The sequence below is a fragment of the Lipotes vexillifer genome, unplaced genomic scaffold (assembly GCF_000442215.2).
Source record: "Lipotes vexillifer unplaced genomic scaffold, Lipotes_vexillifer_v1.1 scaffold15, whole genome shotgun sequence".
NCBI classification, from domain to species: domain Eukaryota; kingdom Metazoa; phylum Chordata; class Mammalia; order Artiodactyla; family Lipotidae; genus Lipotes; species Lipotes vexillifer.
The window spans coordinates 1,828,523-1,844,134 of NW_006784589.1; positions in this window are offsets into that span (position 1 = coordinate 1,828,523).

Consider the following 15,612-nt stretch of genomic DNA (forward strand, 5'->3'; position numbering starts at 1 on the left):
AAAAAAAAAATATATATATATATATATATATATATATATGTATGTGTAGCAATTCCCACGGGATTCTGCGTATTCTAGTAATAAAGACTCTACATGCTTGTTGACAGAGATACTCTGGGAACTTGTTTTCCATTCCCATCTCCTTTTCCTGGTACAATTTCTTTTGGTTCCTTTTCAGATTCAGGCAATTTCCCCCTTGGCGCTGAATGCTGTTTGGGTTTCCAACAATTCAGCATTAGTGGGAAAAGTAGGCCCCCATGCAAGAGTGGGTCAGGCTGTCACTGTTTGGTGCAGATTAGGGAAGCATTTGCTTTGGAAAGCAGGAAAGCCCAATTCTTTCTGGGACATCCTCTGCCTTTTTTTTTTCTTCTTCTTTTTTTTTTTTATCTTGTCATTTGGTCTAAGGTTGCCATTGTTGCTAAAGGTTACCAATTTCAAATTCCAGGCACCAAGCATGTGGATATGTTTAGCCAGGTTCATTCACAGCCAGCTAACTGACATTAAAATCACTAACAAACAGATTCTCCTATGTGATGCTGGAACTCCTGATAGCCATCATTATTATTCAGAAATGACTTTGGGGAAGTAAAAGTGGCTTAAAGAATTGTCATCTTGAGGCTCTCTCAGCTAAATTATGTTAACATGTTGTAAGGGAGCAGACTTTTAAAGACCTGCACAAATACGGATCCTGCACTGACTTTGAAAAAGGCATATATGTACTAGTGGCATGGAGAATGCTTTATACTCATGCATGCAAATTAGACAACCAAGTACGAATCTATTTGTGGGTGTGCTATAGCTTTAGCCATGTCATGGGCATCATTCTCTAATATCCACTTGTCCATGGGAAGCTTGCTGCCGAAAATGGTGGCCTAGCTCATCTTCTGAACATTTGGTTCAAATATATTTTGGTCCTTGAGGCTCAAAATTTGAGTTATTCCCATGTTTTGAAATAAAAAGAGAGTATCTTCAAAATTTTGACGGTGTAAGGATTGTTTTTTTCCTACTCAACATCCTACTAGAGCCGTTCCCCTATGGTGTGTGTGTGTGTGGGGGGGGGAATCCAGAAAGAGAGGGAGCTCGGACTTCAGAATGCACGGTGGAGGCATTTTTTTGAAATCAATGTACTAGGGTGGGGGAGGCTTATGAAATGTGGCCTTTAGTCTCAGAATTTAGCTTGCTGAATGAGCACAAAATCTGATGCATTCTGGCTCCCTTAGCCACTATTCTCAGAAGAAAATAAGTATCCATAAATGAAGTCTGAAGAACCAGAAGGAAAACAAATAGTTCACAAACAATGGTTTCTTTTGTCGTTGACCGTCCAGTGACCCAGGGCCAATGGTACGCATGAGCATTTACAAGAATACTCATGGTGCTAGCATAGTGCTATATCCACTGCAGGCATCTCAACACTAACCCAGACTGGCAACTCAGTTTCCAAGGCAACCTTGACATCATGCTGTCTTGGTTCACCAGAGGTGATGGTGCACCCCACTGTTAGTACAGCCAACCTGTGGGAAATTAATTCACACACCATCATCTCTGGGGTTAAATTTATATGTGTGGCTTTGGAACACAATGAAACTAATACTATTAAACCTTGACCTTGATCTTAACCTTCATAGTGACAGAGCCAGCCAGTCCACTAAATTGGAAGTTCTCCCCATTCTGAAGGCAAATGTGAAATGGTAATTTGGACCATTACATGAAGAGAAATTTTGCCATAAAAAAAGAATTAAATTTAATACCTAATGTTAAATGGTTATAGTTCTTAACCAATAATGAAAGTATTAACTGCTGGTCACATTTATAGCTATTCTTTCATGTCACTAATCAAAAAGCGAAAATAATACTTCTAGTCTTAAAATATCTCTTCCTGGCTTTGAAAACTCAATTTGCTTTGAGAGTCATATGCCCCAAACTCCAGTCTTTATTTCCTTACTACCAATTTGGGATTGGAGGGGGGCAATTATATGAGTCATTATGTTCCAAATTCTCTTGAGGCCATAGAAAGTGTTCCCTTCAAATTCTTTTATGTGGTCTATTGTCAAAGTTTCCCCCATGGCAAAAAGTAGACTATGCTTGGAACATTAGAGAATCATAGAATGGTGGCAATGGGAGGGCCATTAAAAAGCTTCCATTCTCCTCTCTCGCTAAATAGATGAGCAAATGTAGACCTGCAGAAATCCAGGAACTTGCCCAGAGTCACACACGTCATCTTGGCTTTGGAACTGGAGCCCAGACTTGCTGCTCTCTGCAGCCATGGGTTCTTCCCTTCCCCTTGCCAGTGAAAGGAGCCCCGCTTTTCTCAGGATCTTGCATGCTGATTATGGTGAATGGGCTGGAAAAGAGTACAGTGAGAGAGAGTAAAATTTAATGGGGGCAAGGCTTCCCTGATGACGCAGTGGTTGAGAATCTGCCTGCCAATGCAGGGGACACGGGTTTGATCCCCTGGTCCAGGAAGATCCCACGTGCCGCGGAGCAGCTAAGCCCGTGCACCACAGCTACTGAACCTGCGCTCTAGAGCCCGTGAGCCACAACTACTGAGCCCAGGAGCCACAACTACTGAAGCCCGTGCGCCTAGAGCCCGTGCTCCGCAACAAGAGAAGCCACCGCGATGAGAAGCCCACGCACTGCAACGAAGAGTAGCCCCTGCTCACCACAACCAGAGAAAGCCCGCGCCCAGCAACGAAGACCCAAAGCAGCCAAAAATAAGTAAATAAATTTATTTTAGAAAAAAATTTAATGGGGGCATATCAAGGCTGAGAAGGAGGAAAAAGAGTTATAGTTTTCCTACAGACCTAAAAATAGCCCTGGGAACTGAGAGAATTTAGACATTATTGAATATTAAGTTACTATGGAATTTGCATTATATCTTTAAAAAATTAAACATATTTAGCCTTATGTTAATGTCTACCCCTAAGGATTGAGAGAGAACCAAATGAAAACATTGATCATTTAAAAACACTACTCGTGGAATGCCTAAGGAATGTCTTCCCCATTTGCTCTGCATGAATAAAGGGAAATTAAAATATCTTATAATCTCAGTAGCTTACATCTTAAAACTCTGTGTGATAATCCACAATGGTGCAGGGCAAGCCTCTTGTAAACTGATCTTGCCCTCATAATTCATAAGCATTTAATAATAATGAGTTAATAGTATAGTGGAAAATGGAGAAGTTTATGGGCTGAACTGATTTTCTTGGGATCTCAGTTTCCCAGACCAATCACTTCAGTTTTATTCATGTAACCTCCTGAACTTTCCCCAGAAGTTTAGAATGAAGGACAAATCAACTGCGCCTGGTCCTGAGGAAATAGCAGTTGGCTTTCTGCTAAACTCAAGTGTTTGCTAATCCACTCAACACATTATTTTGTATTAGGTAGAACAGGATGCCTACACATTATGACTGGGGAACTGTTTGAGGAAGTTGATTTCTTCTTTGTGACGTTGGAGAAATTAAGGTACAGATTTGCTTTTGGTCGCTTTTTCAGGCCCCGTTGAAACATACACACTCGAGCAAGAGAGCTACCCAAGATGGCACGCCAAATGCCTGGGGGACAGGGGTTTGGGAAGGCTTAGATGGGAAAGGGAAGCCATATCCTGCTGATGCTGCATTCTTCATGACCCCAGGGCAGAGCCACATCCTGGTAGACAGACAAGCCCATTCCCTTCCAGAGCCAGAATAATGGAGAGGCTTGGATCTGGGAAGAGAGGTTCTGCCCATAGCTGTATCATTACACCCCAGGAGGACTATTTGCACATTGAAACAGGCATTACTAAGCCTGTTTCAGTGTGCTAACAGGTACCCAGCAACTACTTGCTGAAGGACAATAGTTCATGAGAAAATGACATCATACGCCAACAAATCAATGTTTGCCCGTAAGTCTTCGCTATATTAATGAAATATTTTGGTATATTCTACCATAAATCTATGAAAACACGGGTAATTTCTTTAACTCAATTATGAATGTAATTCCAAATTTCTCATTGATGAAAGACACGCTGTGCCCTCAAATATTAATGCCATCTTCTCACGTGGTAGACAGAACATTTAAAACCTGACGACCATGGCGAACATGGACATGCATGCACCAGGGAAGGATTTGTTGCCTCAGCTGTCAATCCTTTCCAGGTCTGCCTCAGCTGCAGAGTCACCTTGCCCAAGGGCATACTCTTCCAGGGGTGGCTCTCACATTCAGTGACTGATATGTAGGTGGGGTAATAAGAGGCTGGCTATCTTAGTCTGATGAAAGACAACTCTAGCGGGCAATTCTCTCTCCAGAGCCATCCAACAGAGTTGGCTGAGGCGTGTCAGCCAACACTTGCTTCCTGCCCGCACTTGCTTCCCTCCTTGTGTTCCACAGGTGCTGATCCCTAATAAATACCCTGCATCACAAGTTCCATCTCAGCCTCTGACTCTTGGGAACCAAACCTGCAACAGTAACTTTTACATATTTTATTGACCTGTAAAAGGAAGCGATTACATCTACGCCATCTTGTCTTCTTAAGTAGCCAATAATATTTAGGGTTCAAATCAATGTTTCTGCTTCCTCTAAATGCATAGCTTAGACATATGTACCAGCACCTACTATGTGTCAACTAGAATGCCAAATGCTGGAGATACTGCGGTGAAAAAGCCATAACTTTGATTTTCATATGTGCACAACCTAGAGAGGGTGAGAGATGACTATGATAAGTGCACTGGTGACATACAGAGATAACCCACAAAGCCGGCAATCTTGTGTGCTTGGTTTTAAGGTGGCCATTTTAAAAGTAAAGAGCTATGACTTTCAATAATAACATTATATTGGTACAGCACTTGCACAGATGGTATCTCATCCTTATGAGGTAAGTTAATTATTACAAAAATCTCATGGATAAGAAACCAGAGGTTGTCTTCTGATCTTAAAGTCTGTGCTTTCTTTGCGATTCCCAAACACCTTCTTTTTCTTTTTTCTAAAGATTGAAGACAGAAGGAAAAGACCACCAAACCATCTTGTGTTGGTATCTGTCAGTTCTCGTTAGTAAACTATGATTCCGGAATGTGAAGAGCTTGTTGACACAAAGCATACAGGGCCTTGACCCAACAGAACTTTAGAGAATGTACTATTCAAATACAAACTTCTGCAGAAAATAAATACGTTTCAAATTATATATGAAACCAAAGCTGTGCTTGTGAGTTTAAAACCCTTTTGTATTTGGCCGTAATCTTTTGAATAGCTTCAATATCCTAGTGTTACACATACATGGTAAATTGAATGGTTTATTTTAAAATTGTTCAGAGTTACACATGGCTCCCTTGGAGCAGTTTGACTTGTGTGGCATGTCATTGTCATCATCATGGTTGCCCTCATCACTGTCGTCATCGGCATCATCATCATTTTTAACCTTGATTAACAGAGTGTAATGAAGCAGGCATTGTGCTTAGCACTTTTCTCTGCTTTATCTCATTTAATCCTCCCAACAGACCTTGAGGTTAATATTATCCCCACTTCACAGATAGTATGAATAAATTCTTATGGTTTCTAATCACTCGGACTTTCTTTTTTGGTATCCTAGAATTCTTCATTATCTTCAAAATGATCACCAAACCTAATATTGCCATCATAATCGCAGAGTGTATATAAAGTAACTGTGCATGCATATGTGCAGTGGAAATGAACTTAAAGAGGCAAAGATTTTTCCTTCTAAGAGCTGACATTCCAAACCCTGCATATGTTTTGGGTTATTTATTTATTTATTTATTTATTTATTATTTTGGGCTGTGTTGGGTCTTCACTGCTGTGCGCGGGCTTTCTCTAGTTGCGGAGAGCAGGGGCTACTCTTTGTTGCACTACGTGGGCTTCTCACTGCGGTGGCTTCTCTTGTTGTGGAGCACGGACTCTAGGTGCGCGGGCTTCAGTAGTTGGGGCTCGCGGGCTCTAGGGCGCGGGCTCAGTAGTTGTGGCGCAAGGGCTTAGTTGCTCCACGGCATGTGGGATCTTCCTGGAGCATGGCTCGAACCTGTGTCCCCCCTGCATTGGCAGTTGGATTCCTAACCACTGTGCCACCAGGGAAGCCCCCTGCATATGGTTTTAAGTAACTAAATTCTTAACAATGTGTCCTCTTCAATTTTGTTCTACACCAGCAGTGTGTTTTTTCCATAATACTACCATCCAATTATTTCCTCTTCACATAGGAACAGTATCCTTTGCCTGCCCTTATTAAACTACACAGCTTCATTTGTGATTCATGACTTTTTAGGTAACTGTCATTGGAAGAAGCCACGAGAAACCATAGCTAACGGAATCATTGGTCCGAAAAAGGAACATGGAAGGCCTGTCATCCAACTCTCTTATTCTATAGAGGTTTTTGATGTTGTGTCTCCTGACTTTTCAACCAATGCTCAAGCCATTGGTCAGTGCTCTATTCTTGATTCTTCTTGCATGACAGTCTCCCATGAACCATGAAAATGAATTTTTCATTATTGTTGTTGAAACCAACATTCTAAGACTTTCTTAATAACTGTTTGCCCACTTTTACCTGCTAATTCATAGTGCTCAGCACACATATCATTGCATGTTAAGAGCATGAACTCTGGGGCCAGGCTGCCTGAATTCACACCCTTGCTTGGCTGTTTATTAGCCATGTGACTCCTGGGCAAGCTATTGGGCCTTTCTGTGCCTTGGATTTCCCGTCTGTAAGATAGGGTGAGTCTATGTATAGACTTCATGGTTCTATTATGAGGATTAAATGAGTTAAAACATGATGTGTAGAAACCCAGAACCACGCCTGGCACTGAGTAGCACTCATGAGTATTAGCAACCGTTTGCGTTATGCATTCAGAGTTCAAACAAGTTGTAACTTCTCTAATAGAGCTTTGGTTAAGCCGAACATTATTCTTATCCATATTTTTCCCCAGCAAAAATTTATGCATTCTTAACATTTCTTGTTATATTACTATACGATAAAAAGTTTTCATTTTTAAGGTTATAGTACTAAGTTGGTAGAAATAAATGAGAGCTGGTTGTTATCAGAGATAAATTTTTAGCTTGTGTATTCTGCCTTAAAATTACATTCATTCTAGTGGCAGAAGACACTCATTAGATCATTTTATTTGCCCTCCTCCATGCATGAATCAGGCTTAGATGAAAACAACTAAAGCAATGAAATGTGCAAGTTTTTAAATATTTTTCTGGGAAATTAATTTATTCTAAAATAATGTACAGCCTTCTCTTCCTCCCATTATTCAATTATTCTCAAAAACCCTGTCTTCTCTTCCCCTGCTTCACACCCCCCTTTAATAATAACTCTTGCAGCTGTGAGTTAACGAGCCTATTCTGAAGTATGTTCCGAGTAGTGGCCTGCTGGAAGAACTTCATGAAGTCACATTTTTTGTTAAATTTAAATTTAAATTTAAGGACACCAGAGAGTCGGGGACTATATGTTCCACCACAAGGAAGGGAGGATTATATTAAATAGTACAAATTAACGCATCTAAATCATTTATTCCTTACATTAATTTCTACTTTTCCAGAATAGTACAACTACGGATTATCACAAATTATACATTTTCCCAAAGCAGCACAATTATTGATTAGCACTGCTTAATATATCTAAATCATCTATCTCTTACATTAATTTCTATTGTGCCAAAACAGCAGTCATTTACCCAGAGCCAGAAACCTTTGTTGCAAATATTGGATTTGAGCAAAGATTAGAATATCTAATTAAAATTGGAAATTTTTTGTGTATGGTGTTAGGGAGTGATCTAATCTCATACTTTTGCATGTACCTGTCCAATTTTCCCAGGACCATTTATTGAAGAGGCTGTCCTTTCTCCACTGTACATTCCTGCCTCCTTTATCAAAGATAAGGTGACCATATGTGTGTGGGTTTATCTCTGGGCTTTCTATCCTGTTCCATTGATCTATCTTTCTGTTTTTGTGCCAGTACCACGGAGATGGAAACAACCTAAGTGCCCGTCGTCGGATGAATGGATAAAGAAGATGTGGCACGTATATACAATGGAATATTACTCAGCCATAAAAAGAAACGAAATTGAGCTATTTGTAATGAGGTGGATAGATCTAGAGTCTGTCATACAGAGTGAAGTAAGTCAGAAAGAGAAGGACAAATACCGTATGCTAACACATATATATGGAATTTAAGAAAAAATAAATGTTATGAAGAACCTAGGGGTAAAACAGGAATAAAGACAGAGACCTACTGGAGAACAGACTTGAGGATATGGGGAGGGGGAAGGGTGAGGTGTGTTAGGGCGAGAGAGAGACATGGACATATATATACTAACAAACGTAAGGTAGATAGCCAGTGGGAAGCAGCCGCATGGCACAGGGAAACCGGCTCGGTTCTTTGTGGCTGTCTGGAGGGGTGGGATAGGGAGGGTGGGAGGGAGGGAGACAAAGAGGGAAGAGATATGGGAACGTATGTGTATGTATGGCTGACTCGCTCTGTTGTAAAGCAGAAACTAACACACCATTGTAAAGCAATTATACCCCAATAAAGATGTTAAAAAAAAAAAATTGGAAAATTACAATTATATATGACTGAAGCTGTAATGTGAGCCACGTAAATCATTTTTGTTTGTTTGGGGTTTTTTTGGCCACACCACATGGCATGCGGGACGTTAGTTCCCTGACCAGGGATCGAACCCATGCTCCCTGCATTGGAAGCACAGAGTCTTAACCACTGGACCGCCAGGGAATTCCCCACATAAATCATTTTTAATTTTATAGTAGCCACACTAAAAAAAAATTTTTTTAACAGGTAAAATTAATTTTAACAACATATTTTACTCCATCGAATCTATCCCAAATATTATCGTTTCAACATGCAATCAATATGAAAATTTATCACTGAGATCGTTCACATTCTTTTTGTCACATCAAGTCTTTGAAAACTGGTGCTTATTTTATAGTCACAGTGCATGTCAATTCCAGCCATACATTATTTTGGAAATATATATACTGAAATCCCTGTGAAAAAAAGGGCAAATATGGTGGACAAGTCTAAGGACAAGATCAAAGAGGTTGAGGCAACAAATTATGGTTGAACTGGCTTAGAACCTCACAAGCAATAGTTACTTGGACATTTAAGAGACTCTACTGTCCACGTGGCTTTGCTCAACAATATCCTAGGAGTCAGGAAACCCAAATGCATTCCTGGCTCCACCACCAACCAGCTGTGTGATCCAGAGTGAGTCACGTTTTCCAATACTCAGTTTTGTAGACCAGATTATGAAGATCTCTTCCCATATCGTGAATATCCTTTACACACACACACACACACACACACACACACAAAGCCTTGCTCTAACACTTACCTATTCTCAAGGTAAAGGAACTTCTAAACAGTCTGTTTCTGTTGTACTTTCACCACTGAGAAACCTGATATTTTTACTTATTGAGTTTATCCATGTTTCCTTTTCTTCTTTTCAAGAGTTGTACATGGGTGATATTTTATATAAGTGATTAAAAATAGAAGTGAGCTCAACCTACTGTATAGCACAGGGACCTCTACCGAATACTCTGTAATGACCCATATGGGAAAAGAATCTAAAAAAGAGTGGATAGATGTATATGTACAAATGATTCACTTTGCTGTAGAGCAGAAATTAACACAACATTGTAAATCAACTATAGTCCAATAAAAATTAATTAAAAAAAAGAAAAAAATAGAAGTAAGCTCATTAAAATATTGCTTTGACCCACCTCGGGACAGAATGAATCGCTGATAATGCATCATTCATTTTGAGAACTTTTTTTAAAAAGGTTAAACATGTTACATTTCATGAAAAATGTATTACATTTTCATGATCCTTCCCTCCTAGCTCACTCTTCCTCTTTTCCCTTCTAACAAAGGCAGCAAGCAGCAGATGGATGGGAAGGGATGGGGGTCGTTCAGTGGTGGGAGGGTGGGTCAGCCAACCCTTGGCTTTTGTGTATCGAGGCCCTGGCTATATGCCAGGGGTATCAGAGGGAAAAAGAGAGCGGAGCGATACAGGCTTTTAGGCAGAGTGCTCATTTGTAATTAAGTTGCTTAGTTGCAGGGCCATCAAAAGAAAACTTCAAATACCCTGACAGCAAAACCACCTGTGCTAAAAGCAGAAGCAAGATCGTGCAGGGGAAAGGCAGAGCCGATGGCAGACACTAAGGAAGCGCTGAGCAGAGAGGCCATTTTGAAAGACAAAAGCAAGAGCCTGGGCTGTGTGTCAGAGGAACCTGGTGGGCATTGTTAGATCTGAGACTCCGAATCTATTGCTGGGGCCCCGTGCTAATGCACGAGAACCTTAAGCCTTTCTTTGTTCACTGTATTGCCTCAAACAGGAGAGTCTGATTTTAAAATAATAAGCCCATGACATCATTCGTGGAATATTTATGCTGCATCCAGTATTGGGCTAGACACGATGAGTACAATCTCTGATTTAATCCTCTCAACAACTTGGTTGTTAGGTGCATTTTACAGACAGGGAAACCAAAGCTTAGAGAGCTTGAGTGATTTGCCCTGAGTCTCACAACCAGTAAGGGGCAGAGGCAAACTAACCACAGATTTCTGTCTACTGAGCTTAAGATTCTTTTTCTTTTTGCTCCATATCCATTCTCTGTCCCCGCACACACCAAGGTTTGACCCTCAGAAGTCACGTTCGCATTGGAGGACTGTATCAGAGGGTCAGGATCTAAGGTCAATCTATTTTAAAAACCTCCTACCACTCAAGTCTTTTTAAGACCAGCTCCTATTTCTAATAGGTCCTTAGTAACTTCTAGGTAATCTGGGGACCCCAGCTTACCACCGGGGCCCTGGAAACTTCCCAAAGAAACTTTAAGTCAGACTTCACTTGGCTTTGAATACAAAGGATTTGGGTAAAACTCAGCCAATAGAGCTTCTGATAAACATGGCCTACTCTTGGGAAGGGGGGAGAGGGGTAAATTAGGAGTTTGGGATTAAAGTTTACACACTACTATACATAAAGCAGATAAACGACAAGGACCTACTGTACAGCACAGGGAACTCTACTCAATATCTTGTAATAACCTTAAAGGGAAGAGAATGTAAAAATATATATGTTTATGTATATATATGTATAACGAAATCACTTTATTGTACGCCTGAAACTAACACAACATTGTAAATCAACTATATTTCAATAAAAATTGTAAAAAAACAAACCAACCATGGCCTACTCTTTCAAACAGGCAAGCACTACAGATAACATGTACCTCTCCAGAAATATAACCATCCCAGACATATAGCATGTGGTAGTGGCCCACTGCTTCATTCTAGGTAGGCAAAAGTTTTCAGTGTCAATCCCCCAAAGCATTATATATCACAGCAAACAGCATTTCGAGCAACGTTCACACTGGCAAGACATCTGGTATGTAGCCTTTAGATGGTGCTCATGTTCTACTATTAACACAGAGTCTGCAAGAACCCTTTATGCTCAGAATCAAGGAGGTGGAAGGGACCTCAAGAATCTGGCTGTATTTCAAACCTCCTTTGCCAGGCCCTGGGAACACCCTCGCAAACACGTTTTGAGGTATCTTGGTAACAATACATTTCTGGGGTGTTCATTTCTATAGCAAGGTTTTGGTCATGCTAAATGTACCGGACTACTCTAGGCAGGTCTCACGCAATCCATGCCATCAGTCAATACTTTAAATGTGAATATACATCCTCAGAATTCAGATTCATCTTGTGTCTTTGTGCATTGGCTAGAGCTTATAACGATCTCGGTTTCTAATGTCTGATTGTGTCGCCAGATTGTGTGCTGGAGCCATTCATGTTGTGAGACAGTTTTCTTCGGGAAAGCCTCATTCATTCACTTAAGAAAGAACTGGTGAAACCTACCATCATTCTTTTTTTTTTTTTCTGGCTCTGAAAAGAGGGGTGAGGGGAAAAACACATCACACCATAGCAACCTTTCTACGGCAGGCTTTTATGTCATTTCTTCTCTTTTCCACACATTGTGAGTTCCTGAGGCTCCATTTGTCTCATAGTCCTGCCAAAAGAGACAATACTTTGCGCTCCAGTTTTTCTTTGCCAATGCAGCGGGTGACAGGCTGTGTCACGGTCGCATTGAGAAACCTTTGACATCGTTGAGGTTTTTTATGCAGGGAAGAAAATAACTCCTTGTGCATTCCCATGGACGGCTCTGCACATGTGGGAGCTGACAGAGGTTCCCAAAGTAAGACGCCACACTTAGTATATATACTTGTGGGTATGTGTGTTTGTGTGTGTGTACGTGTGTGTTTATATCTGCCCTGAGTGGAGCAGAAAGAAGATCTAGGGAGGGCGGGGTAAAGGGCAGGAAGGAAGTGAAGTTCCCATCCAGATTACCGGGTGAGAAAAAGTTGGGGAGAGTCATGATACCATCATTCTGATGTCTGAAATGCTATCATAGTGGAAAAACATCAGTCTGACCAAAAAGATCATATAAGGGACAGAATTAGATCCAAAGAGATGGGAGTCTTTGGGAGACAGGATTCAATTCAATTTCAGCAAGAACTTTTTTTTTTTAGTTCTTAAAATTAAAAAAAAAAACAAATTCTAGCTTACATAAGAGTTGCAAGAAAAGTACAAAAAACACTCATATGCTGTTTACCTAGATTCCTCAGTTGTTAATATTTTGCCACATTTGCTCACTGTCTCTCTCTGTTTCTCTCTCTCTCTCTCTCTCTCTCTCTCACTCTTTCTCCCTCATATGTATTTTTTCCCTGAATCATATGAAAGTAAATGGCATATAAATATCCCTATATTCCTAAATATTTCATCATGCATTTCATAAGAATAAGGACATTCTCTTACATGACCTGAGTAAAATTATACACTCCATACTCAAATTTCAGCAATTATCTGAATGGTATCCTTTATAACAATATTTTTTTCCCTCTGATCCAGGATCCACTAAGATAACATTTCTGGTGATGTTGATAAGTATGAACTTTTTAAGATTTGGGGTTTTTAGAAATGAAAGGGGCTGTATCAAATATCAAATTTCTAATATCAGCTTGGCAAGTATATCATATAACACTTACCAGTGTGGCAGAATAAAAGAACTATTTAAATAAACAACCTAAACAACCCCAACCCTTTGTGGTTAAGGCTCTTTCTGTCCTGTGTGTGAAATCTGCCTGTCCCAAAGTGGTGAAAATATCCTCTTAGGTCCTCTTCTGGAAGCTTTATAGTTGTAGGTTTTACATTTATGTTTATAATACATCCCCCAAAAGTTTTTTTGTGTGTGAATGGAGTGAAGAGTCAAGGTTCTCTTTCTTTTTCTCTTCTATACAATTGTACCATTTCCATTTCTGTAGAATATTATGGCCCTGCTAATCATCAGATATCTTTCATAGATGAAGAGATTTGGCCAAAACTTTGCACGCAGATGAAAGACTGGGTAGGGGGACATTGCATTGGGAGGGTGTGGTCATATGAGGCAGAGGGCTCGCATTCCCTCGCCTCAAACATCAGTGGTTGGGGACTCGTCCTGGGGGTCTGAAGTGTCACTTGTGGCCTTCTTACTGAATTTCAAAAGACAAGGAACTTGCTTGTTGCTTTAGAAAACACCTATTAGGGACCTGGCCAAACGGTACCACTCGGAGGAGGTTGTTTCTGCCCAAGAAGCAGCCCCTGAGCGTCCAGGGGAGCCCAAAGCAATTAATACATAGGTGGGAATTCTAATGTGGATTTTACTTGCCAAGTACAGAACATCATACGAGTTTGTTTCAGAAGGGGCTTGGTTGGAAGAGACATTCAAGCTGGGACTTGCAGGAAGGGCAGGAGAGAGCCAGATGGGGAGGAAGGTTAAGATGGCCCCGGCACGTATAGTGGGTAGGGCAGCTGGCAGCCAGCAATAGGTAGCCCCAGAGACTAGGTATGGGAAGTGAAGCAGAGGATGGAGAAGCATGGGGATGACAAGGAAAGGGATGCAGCGGTTGACTTGCCTCTCCAGGAACTTTGCACTGTGCTAAGGATTTTAGACTTGATTTTAGGTGCATTGTGAAGCCTTTGAAAAATTTTAAATGTTACTGAGTTTTCTGTGCAAAGAGCTTTCATGCACAGAAAAATATTCTTATAGTTACTTGTGTCTAACTATTAAATTTATCAAAGTAATAAATATAAAAACCTATATTGTTAAGCTTTTAAGCTCAACTTATAAGTTATATTTATAACCTTAGTGATTTTTGTATAAGAAAAAGAACCATCACTTAAACTGTTTATTTGATTAATGTGCACTTATTTCATAAATTTGACATATCAAATTCTCCTAAATGTTTAACACCAGTTTCAACTTTAATTACTCGAATTACCTTAGATATTTCAAACTACATTTACAAAGTTAATACATCTGATTCTTTCACATTTACAAAGGCAGATTCACAAATCTAGTGTGAAAAACTTTCCTAAAATTTAGTAGATCAAATTCCCTTAAGCATTTCAAACATCTTTAAAAAAAGAAAAGAGAAGCCCTCTTGGAGCAAACCTTCAGCACTTGTCACTACACTTGTCCAAACAGAACGTTCCCAAAGTGTTCTTGCTTTTTTTGTTGTTTGCTTGTTTTTTGCGGTACGTGGGCCTCTCACTGTTGTGGCCTCTCCCGTTGCGGAGCACAGGCTCCGAAGGCGCAGGCTCAGCGGCCGTGGCTCACGGGCCCAGCCGCTCCGCGGCATGTGGGATCTTCCGGGACCGGGGCACGAACCCGTGTCCCCTGCATGGGCAGGCGGACTCCCAACCACTGCGCCACCAGGGAAGCCCCTGTTCTTGCTTTTAATACCTTCCTTGTGTTACTTTGTTAAGCAAAGGGAAGACATTTACCAGTTCAGTTTAGCTGAGGTTTCTTAGTCAGAAATTCTGGGCTGTAAAAATCTGAGCAGAAGCTTCACAGGCCCTGTATTCTATTATTGTTTCATTTATTTATTTTTTTTCTTTTTGGCCACACCATGCGGCATGAAAGATCTTTGTTCCCCAACCAGGGATTGTACCCATGCCCCTGCAGTGGAAGCACAGAGCCCTAACCACTGGGCCGCCAGGGAAGTTCCAAGGCCCTGCATTTTAAAATGTTCCTGGGATTTGTTTTACTCAGGTATGGTAAGACACGCAGACATGGAAATGACTGCCATGAAGGAATAAGTTCTTACTCACAGATCCCTAGAATCAGGATGCACTCCACATCATGCAGGGCCACATGGGGAAGCACCAGAGTCAGTCAGGAGGCAAAAAGAGTGAGAGGGAAATGTAAGCAAGAGCTTTTATTGTGGTTTTTGTGAAAAGGAATGGGCAAGGCAGGGTAGGCAAAAAGAGAAGGCTTAGGATTGAATAGTTTGAATAATTTTGGCAGGCTCTGGGCTGTAAGGATGGTCCCTAGTTGTCTGGTACGTAGCCCTGGGGTGATTAAGGGCAGAGGGATAGTTTCTTGGACTGCAGGATCCTGAAAAAAGGAAGTAGATGGTGGGTATGGACCAGCCCTAAATAAATAAATAGATAGATAAATAAATAAATTTGTAAATTTATAAAAAAGAAAAAAGAAAGAAATGCTTGGCTGGGCTGGGCAAGATGGAGGCCAGGATCAGGCACTGGTATAGCTGTGTTCAACCCAGAAATGGTAGTGGAAGCCA